The sequence below is a fragment of the Amblyraja radiata genome, chromosome 1 (genome assembly GCF_010909765.2).
Source record: "Amblyraja radiata isolate CabotCenter1 chromosome 1, sAmbRad1.1.pri, whole genome shotgun sequence".
Lineage (NCBI taxonomy): Eukaryota > Metazoa > Chordata > Chondrichthyes > Rajiformes > Rajidae > Amblyraja > Amblyraja radiata.
Genome location: NC_045956.1, coordinates 81,723,026 through 81,732,893, shown reverse-complemented (window position 1 = coordinate 81,732,893; position 9,868 = coordinate 81,723,026). Strand labels below are relative to the sequence as shown.

General features: G+C 43.6%; 1 non-coding gene across 1 annotated transcript; it reads left to right on the top strand.

Moving 5' to 3' along the window:
• Positions 1-4,835: 4,835 nt before the first annotated feature.
• Positions 4,836-5,003, top strand: LOC116983772. Its single transcript, XR_004414810.1, has one exon. It is a non-coding gene; the product is annotated as a U1 spliceosomal RNA (small nuclear RNA).
• Positions 5,004-9,868: the final 4,865 nt, after the last annotated feature.

Sequence of the window (9,868 nt, the reverse complement as noted above, 5' to 3'; positions counted from 1 at the left end):
ATCCTAACCCATTTTATTCTCATTTTATTCCCATTGGCACCTTCATCCCATATTCTACTTATCAGGTATAAGCAAGGGGCAATCTACAGTAGTTAATTATCCTACCAGCCAGCGTGGTGGGGGGGAAATCAGAGCATGTGATGGAAAGCTACAGTCAGAGGGAGAATATGCAATAAACACACAGTCAGCACTGGAGATCAGGATTGAACGCGGGTTGCTGGAGATCTGAGGGAGAAACTCCACTTGCTGTGCTACTCTGCTGGCTTTGATTAATTACGGTTGTAAACCATTTCCATTTAGAAATGGTTGGCTATGGGGGCTCTGTTTGGTTGGCAAAGGAGTTGAGTTTGTAGCTCTGCCTGCTGTAAACATTTGTGGTTGAATAACCTCTCTGTACTTTTCAGAGCTGTGTTGGTGTACACCTGAGTAAGCTCCTATCAAGCATATTGGGCTGTCTTATTAGTTAGACGTGGTAAGAAGGTATGTTGTGTTCGTTGTTGCTTACAGATTAATGGGGAGAAGGCAGGAGAATGGGGTTTGGAGGGAGAGATAGATCAGCCATGATTGAATGGCAGAGTAAACTTGATGGGCCAAATGGCCTAATTCTGCTCCTATTCCTTATGATTTGGGGAGTAAGCAGGAACGGGGTACTGATTTTGGATGATCAGCCATGATTGAATTGAATTGAATCCTTTATTTGTCATTCAGACCTTTCGGTCTGAACGAAATGTTGTTGCCTGCAGCCATACATGTAATAATAACAAAACACAATAAACACAAATTAACATCCACCACAGTGAGTTCACCAAACACCTCCTCACTGTGATGGAGGCAAAAGTCTTAGAGTTACTGTCTCTTCCCTCCTCTTCTCCCTCTGCGCCGAGGCGATACCCCACCGGGCGATGGTAAGTCAGTCCCGCGGTTCAAGCTCCGCAGCCCGGGGGGTGGTCGAAGCTGCCCGCAGCTGTTGCAACGGGTGCTCCGGAAAACAGGCACCAGCCTGTGACCTGCGAGCTCCCGACATTGTCCTCCATTGGCCCGCGGCCGAGCCCCGGATCCAGGTTGCCGCCGCCTCAGCCGCCGTAGCACCGTCTCCGCTCCGCACCGGGCCGCCCACAAGGCAGCATCTCAGCCCCGCACCGGGCTGCTCACACGGGAACGCCTTCCAGCCGGTAGCCGTGCCGGCCGCACAGGAGTGTCTCAGCTCCGCACCGGGCTGCTCACACGGGAGCGCCTTCCAGCCAGTAGCCGTGCCGGCCGCACAGGAGTGTCTCAGCCCCGCACCGTTCGCCCTCACCGGAGCGCCGAGTCGTGCCGCTACCCGGACGTCGCCACAGCTCGAAGACGGCCAGCCTCGCGTTGGTGAGTCCTGGCTGGCTCTACCTCCGGATCCTCGAGGTCGGTCGCAGGTTGGAGGCCGCCAGCTCCGCCATTAGGCCTCAGCGCAGACGGGGGAAGAGAAGGGAGATACGACAAAAAGTCGCATTCCCCCGAAGGGAGAGACAGAAAGCTCTGTTTCACCCTCCCCCCACACACATAACACCACCTAATAACCAAAAAATGTACTAAACTAGACAAAAAAAAACAACATAAAAAGTAAAAACAGACAGACTGCAGGCGAGCCGCAGCTGTATCACAGCGCCGCCACTTCCGGAATGATCATACTGTAATTAATTTATTAGCCAAGTATGTAAACATACAAGGAATTTGATTTGCCAACAGTCATACAAAAAAGCAATAAGATACATAACCACATTAAAAAAAAAAACATAGACTTAAACAGCCACCACAACGGCGTGTGAGTATCCCCAGGGCACACAACATAAGCGGAAACCCACAGCCATCAGTTCAATGTCCGGGCCACACACACGCTCCTTCACCGTGATGTGATCACTGCTGTCACTCTCTCTGCAGTCCCTGTCCACCTGAACAGTCAGATAGCCGTCCACACTCGCACTGGACTCCAGGATGTCCTCATGGAGACATGTCCATGGAGCTATGTCCTCAATGAGCCATATTGAATGATGGTGCTGGCTCGTAGGGCCGAATGTCCTATTCCTGCACCTATTTTCTATGTTTTTAAGTTTCCAAAAAATCATTGACCTCACGCATGTGCTGTGAAGAAAAGTGCTGCAATGGATTTAGATCTTTAACGTAAAATTGTATCTTTATAATTTCAAAGGAAACTGGTGATAAAATTGTGCAGTTTCTTGCAATCAAAATACTGAAGTAATTTTGAGGACAAAAATGACTGGGCTTTCAAGGATGCCATTATCTAACCTCTGGCAAGTCTTACTGTTCACCTAGTCAAACACCTTTGGTGAACTCCAATGGATAACGTGCCCTTTGCCTGAGCATGCATTTACATGCTATATCCAATAACGTGTCCCATGGATGTCCAAAAACACAGATGAATTTTAGGCACTTGCTATAATGAAGAGGTGGAGAAATCCAACAATATTTCTGGATATAAGGGATGTCCTGTCACCACTGAACCTCCTCTCACACCCCACACTCCAAACTTAGATAAACTTACACTGGTAACTCAAACCCCCAGCTGCCCAGCAGCCAAAATGGCTCCAAAACTTCTATTAATATTTAAAGGTGCCAAGGGGGAATTCATTCTTGCAATTCTTGCAATTTACGCTATTTGTGTTGTTGCATGGCAGGTACGGCTGTTTTAACCTGACACATTGGCCTTGTTAATGCTCCAGGAATAAGGGGTCACATGCCTAGACTGGAGACTGCGGCTAAACGCTACCTCTTCAGGTAGTGATAGTTTCCTCAGCGATTCATTTATCTGAAGTATAACTGTTAAAAGGTAGGTTATTTTCATATTTTGGATCTCCAAAAACCTATCACAGATCCAATTACAGTCAGCATTTTCAGAAATTATATTAAATGCAGAACATGAATTGAACATTTATGCCAGAGAGAATTTTGGTTTGGTGAACTGCTATGTTCATTTCATAGACACACCTTGTAATTGCTTGTACGACCAGGTTTTAACCCAGAAACAATCTGTGACCACGTTTTAACTCAGAAAACCGGTTGCTAAACACTTTATCTCTCCCTCCCTTTCCCACATTGACCTTTCTGTCCTGGGCCTCCTCCATTGTCAGAGTGAAGCCCAGTGCAAATTGGAGTAACAGAACCTCATATTTCGCTTGAGTACCCAGCGGTATGAACATTGACTTCTCCAAATAGCTCTTGCTTTCCCTCACTTTCCATCCCCTCCCCTTCCCAGTTCTCTGATCAGTCTTACTGTCTCTGACAACATTTTACTTCTATTTGCTTTGTTGTTACCTTTTTCCAACCAACACTATTCTACATTTTCCTCGATCCACATTCCCTTTGTCCTGTTTTCACACCTTACACTTCCTTATCTATACACTTCCTTATCTATGTACCTCTGATTCCCCTGCCATCAGTCTGAAGATGGGCCTCGACCCGAAACGTCACCCATTCCTTCTCTCCAGAGAATCTGCATGTCCCTCTGAGTTACTCCAGCATTTTGTGTCAATTTGCAATTGCCTCATGCAAGATAATTTCCACCTGTTTTGTCATCAAACCTGCTGACATTCTTTACCTCTTGGGAACAGAGTTTTCCTGTCTCCCTCTCTCTTTTGCCACCTTAGTCTTACAGCCTGTGGAAAGAATAAAATATACTTTTAAAATATGTGCAGACCACTGGAATATCTGAAGTAATTTTACTCCTCCCAAGTTAGGACGGCATAGTGGCGCAACAGTAGAGTTGGATTCTCAGAGCGCCAGGGAACTGGATTCGATCCTGACTATGGGTGCTGTCTGCGCAGAGTTTGCACATTTACCTTCTGACTACATGATTTTCCTGGTGCTCATGTTTCGTCCTGGCACCGCATATCAAAGACATGCAGATCTGTAGGTTAATTGGCTCCTGTAAATTGCCCCTGGTGTGTAGGATGGAACTAATGTATGGGTGATCGATGGTCTGTGTGGACTTGGTGGGCCAAAGGGGTTGTATCCATGCTGTATCTCTAAACTAACATAATAACTATCTGCAAGTAAGAGGGAAGTTCCTAAGATAAATCTTCTTATCGAGTGCACACACAAGATTAGAAGTTGTTCAGTCAGAGCCGAACATACTTCTCAGCATCTGCATACAATGGTGTCTGTCTTGCGCTTCTTGTGCTTCATGTGTCTTGTGGTGGAAAGATTAGTGAAAACAGGGCCGCGACGAGAACGCTCTGACCTTGACCTCTTCGCATCAATAGGATTATAATAGAAGGAGATTGTAAAATTAGATGTCGCACAGCTGGCAATTGCTTTTCTTGAATTGCTGGACTCACAATAGTAATTTAATTTTCAAATTTGATTATGAATTCAGGTCACTATTTGTGTACCTATGAATAGGATCTTGGAAAACATTTGCAGTTATCTGTAGTAAGTATATGATTCTATTTTCTGAGTCACTCCTGTTAGATTATTACAATGATTTGCTTTGGAACTCAGCTTTATTTTGCCTTCATGAGTAGTAATCAAAAACTTACAACAAGACAAATTTTTGATCCAAATATAAACTCAGAAGGCAAAGGAAAATAATTATCACAAAAGCTATCAAATATCTACTGTCATCTTAGTTAACATAAACATAATAACATTAATATAAACATAGATAAAATAACATGCAATTTGGGTGGTACAGTAACACCTTAATCCTGATCTTGAGTGCTATCTGATTGGACTTTTCACATTCCCTCCATGATGGGGGAGTGCTTCCTCTGGGTGTTCTGGTTTCCTCCTATAAACCAGAGATAAACTGGTAGAGTAATTTGCTGCTGTAAATGACCTGGCAGTTGTTGACTGGAGAAGGGGAGAGACCGTGATCAAAAAGGTGGTTCTCCCTGGACGAGGCTATCCCATTGCTCTTCGGGTGTGCTGATGCCTGCGATGTCCCCAAATGTGGGGTACTCAACTGCTGAATTTGTGGTAGTGGGGGACTGGGTTCGCGAAAAAAACTCATTCGTGTGCGGCCACAGTGGCGCAGCAGTAGAGTTGTGGCCTTACAGCGATTGCAGCGCGGGAGACCCGGGTTCATTCTGGACGAGGGTTGCGGTCTGTACGGAGTTTGTACATTCTCCCCGCGACTGCGTGGGTTTTCTCCGAGATCATCGGTTTCCTCCCACACTCCAAAGTCGTACAAGTTTATAGGTTAATTGGCTTGGTGTATGTGAAAATTGTCCCTAGTGTGTGTAGGTAGGGTAGTGTTAATGTGCGCGGATCGCTGGTCGATGCAGACTCGGTGGGCTAAAGGGCCTGTTTCCATGCTGTATCTTAAACTAATCAGGGGGGAGTTAATGGGCACATGAGAGAGAATAAATTGTAGTGGAATTCTAGTGGGGGAATTAGACCATTGGGAATGTTCTGAGAGCAGCCTCTTCACCATTGAACAATGTAAGATTTAAATCTCTGCATCCCTATCATCAATTTTAATTTTCCATTTGCAGCCACAGCTTATGGATCTTTTGAAAATATACTTCATATTGCATACAACGGATAGGAAAAGGTTGATTTTCTGGCCCACATCCTCAATGATGGCATCTTTGAACAACCAACAGAAGCACAGATATCATTAAAACACTTGTTCCATTAAAGTCACACTTGTTTGGTTTGCCACAGCTCTTCAGATTGGGTGAGAGAGCATAAGTTAGGGTGGAGTTATAGTGAGGGATTGAGTCTGTTGGGAATGCTCAGAGAGCTGGCATATGCCTGATGGGCAGAATAGCCTCTTCACATTTTAAGGAACAACGGATGACGTTAAGATTAAAATCTCTGCATCCGAATCACAAATTTAATTTTCCATTAGCAACTATCTCGGGCAGACATCTTGGGCTCTTCCCGAAAGAAGCTACCAAGTGCCTTAATGAATGCAGAAGAGAAAGACAAAAAGTTTATGGCATTTGCAGTCCTAGAAGATGACTGCCCACAACAGAAAGCCAGGCGCACAAGATGGCCAAAAACAGGTCTGCTGGGCGAAGGGCCTTAAAATAGTTAAGGCCTGACAAGAAGACAGAGGTTATGCTAAACAGACCCATGAAATCCTGAATAACACTGCAGAGGTTCCAAGTGTTACAGAAGCTATGAGTTAAACAGTACTTTCTGGCAAATAGGTCAAACTTCAAGTGTTAAATATTTCCTTTCTCAAAATCTACAACTTTAATTTAGTTTAGTTTAGAGATGCAGAGTTGACACTGGATCTTTGGCCCACTGAATCTGTGCCGACCAGCAATCACCCATACACTAGTTCTATCCTACATATGAGGAACAATTTGCGGAAACCAATTAACCTGCAAACCTGCACATCTTTGTAATATGGTCAAACCAGAGCACCCGGAGTAAACCTACCCACTCACTGGGAGAAAGTACAAAGTCTGCACAGACGGCACCCCTAGTCAGGATCTGGCGCTTTAAGGCACCAACTCTACCGCTACACAACTGTGACTCTGAAACAAAAACAAAATGCTGGAAATACTTGGCAGGTCAGGCGGTATCTCTGGAAAAAAAAAGATTTCAAATATCTTTTCAGGTTGATCAAAATTGGACGTGAAGGGGGTGAAGGGCATCGAAAGAACAGGAGCAAAAGGAAGGAAATTGAGCTATAGATAGTGATATGAAAGAAAAATGGTGACTGTGGGAGAGATAAAAGAAGGCGAAATGCGAAGTACCAAGAAGGGAAAAGAAAAGAAAGTATTGGAAAGGATGGAAGTGCCAGGAAAGAAGAAAAATGGAATAGGTGGGAGGAGATAGTCATAGTCGTAGTCATAGAGCAGGGATACAGGCCGTTCAGCCCAAATTGCCCATGGCGGCCAAGATGCCCCAGCTACATGAGTCCCACCTGTCCGCATTTGGCCCATATCCCTCTAAACATATTCTATCCATATACCTGTCCAAATGTCTTTAAATGTCATTATACTATCCCATCTCTCAGCTAGTTCCATACATCCCCCATCCCCTGTGTGAAAAAGTTGCTCCTCAGTTTCCTATTAAATCTTTCCCCTCTCACTTGGTTCTAGATTCCCCTACTCTGGATAAAAGACTGCATCGACCCTAGCTATTCCCCATGACGTTATACACATAATTTATATGCATAAGATCATCTTCATCCACCTATGTTCCAAGGAATAAAATTCTCGCCTGCCCTAAATCCCTCTGTTCTACAAAACACCGCAAATCTCTGCCATTCATTGTGAAGATCCTGCCCTGGTTTGATTTTCCAAAATGCGGCACTTAGTACTTATCTGCATAAAACTCCATTAAACATTCGTCAGCCCATTTGCCTAACTGATCAAATGCTGCTGTAATATTTGATAACCATTTTCACTATCTACAATACCACCCACTTTAATGTTATCTGCAATCTAGTCAGCTAGCTCTTCCTGGATGCCTTGAGATGTAATCTTCTAGAGCAGCCTGTATTGCAATATAAATAGATCAAATACAAATAGATAATATCTATGGCTCCGCTCTCATCAACATTTTTGGTCATTTCATCAAAAAACTAATTCATATTAATGAGACACAATCTCCCAAGCATGCTAACCATCCCTAATCAACCCTCTTTATCCAAATGGTCAAGGTCATAAGGAAAAGGAGTAGAATCAGGCCATTCCGCCTGTCAAGCACCATTCAATCATGGCTGATCTATCTCTCCTTCCTAACCCCAATCTCCTTCTCCCCATAACCTCTGACCCTCTGACACCCGTACTAATAAAAAATCTAGCTCTTTCTGCCTTAAAAATATCTACTGACATGGTCTCCATAACCTTCTGTGGCAAAGAATTCCACAGTGTCTAATGATGATTTATAAATCTCCGCCAGGGCGCCTCCAACTTCTTCTCTAGTGCCCCAGTGTCCTCCGCTACATCAGTGGCAGATGGGAAATGCAATAGGTTGGTAAATGTTATTGGAGGTGGACGGCAGAAATGTTTAAAGCTAAATTTAATCGGAATAGTATAAATGTCCCATAAAGACACTTCTGTTGAACAGGTTGAGAATGATTGTCATTAAGCCGGGGATTTTCCAGTATCTTCGTGTGAAATATCTTGGCCAGTTGAAGATTGCAGATCAGAGAAATTGCCCACTAATCCTGTTCATCAACACTTTTATGCTTGTGAGTATATAACCTAATGCATAGAGTAAACCCTGACTTTTGCATTACGTGTAATAAACAACTCGGTGTTCTCATATGCTTTAAAACCATTTATCTTTTAATTTGGAAAATCAACACAATTTAAGAGGGCAGATGACATAATGAGATGGCCGGGAAAGCCCTCGATTTACAAACCTTGGCTGCATATGTGTCAGATTGAAGTATGCTCATTAAATACCTCTCTCTGGGCGCTCGGAGCAATGTGCAGAAAGGTAGAATGATCACAGGGGGAAAAAAAGTCAATTTTCAAGAGTGTTAGATTTATATTCTGAGGGTTAACGGAATCAAGGGATAAGGGGAAAAAGTCGGAACGGGGTACTGATTTTGGATAATCAGCCATGATCACATTGAATGATGGTGCTGGCTCGAAGGGCCAAATGGCCTATTCTGCACCTATTTTCTATGTTTACTTGTCAATTTTTTGAGAAAATGCCTGTGTTCTGAAATGAACATCCCTGTAGCTTGTTAACCTGTTATATCTGTTGCATTTAATTTCTGACAAGCACAGATAAGCTATAGCTCAGCAGCCCCCAAGAAGAAAAAAAAACTGCAAATGGGTCCAAAGCTAATATCACACTTGCATGCTTTCCAATTTAGCAATGCCAGTAAACAAATGTGCTGTTCCTAGTATTGTTCGGTGTGTAGAGAGAATGCACACAAGGTCATTAAAGGTTAATAGTGGATTAGTCAACAGGGTTGTGTGTGAGGATTAACTGATTGAGTCCGCTTCCTTGCCTAGGATCCTGCTGTGCCACCAGATGAAGAACGGTGCAATTCCTCGCCAATTACTTTCCATTTCAGTCGAGGAAATCGGTTAGGAAATCTGGCCAGAACTGAAATCAGCACACAGCCTTCACTAACTAACAGATGTATTACAAAGACAACGAGGATGCCATTTTCATTGGGGGTTGTAAATGAAACAAGAAAGAAAGCAGCAGCTTGACTGAAATAAAAACGCTACCGAAAATAAAGGACTGACAGAAAGTTTCCACAAAGTTGTCCAAATTTAAAGTGCAGGAGGAACCGGTAGAAATCTATTCCCCTTGCAAATTCAGGGAGAAAAAAGGACCTGTCATTCGGAGTATTATGTAACACTTCAAAATTCAAAAATATATACTTGGTTTAAAGGGGAGTCATAAACAAGTTCAGCAGATGCAGAATATCAGATAAATGTAACTTTTCAGAGTCCAACGTTAAGTTGCTGAAATAATGCTCCTTTTAATTTTCACAGTTGGGTTACTTAACGTTTGCAGCTAAATGGTGAGCTAAGCATTCAAACCTTTTCAACAGCTCAAGAGAAGTAGTTCTAAGCATGGACTGTAGGTTAGCAGTTTTGAGTCTCCTCCCTAAATGTCCTTTACCATTGGAGTCACCTCGCAACTGGGAGCTCATTTCATGCTATTGGCAGGGACGTTGGAAACCATTTATTTCCTGAGGCTGCTGGAAGACATTTATCAGCAGTAAACCACAAAGTGTTGGAGTAACTCAGCGGATCAGAAGAAAGTTCCCGACCAGAAGCATTGCCTTTCCATTCCCTCCGCAGATGCTACCTGACCCACTGAGTTACTCCAACACTTTGAGTTTAACTCATGATTCCAGTGTCTACAGTATCTCTTGTCGATGTTTGTCCTCATATCACCTACTTTATTTTACAACTCCGGCAATGGTTTATTATCTGGG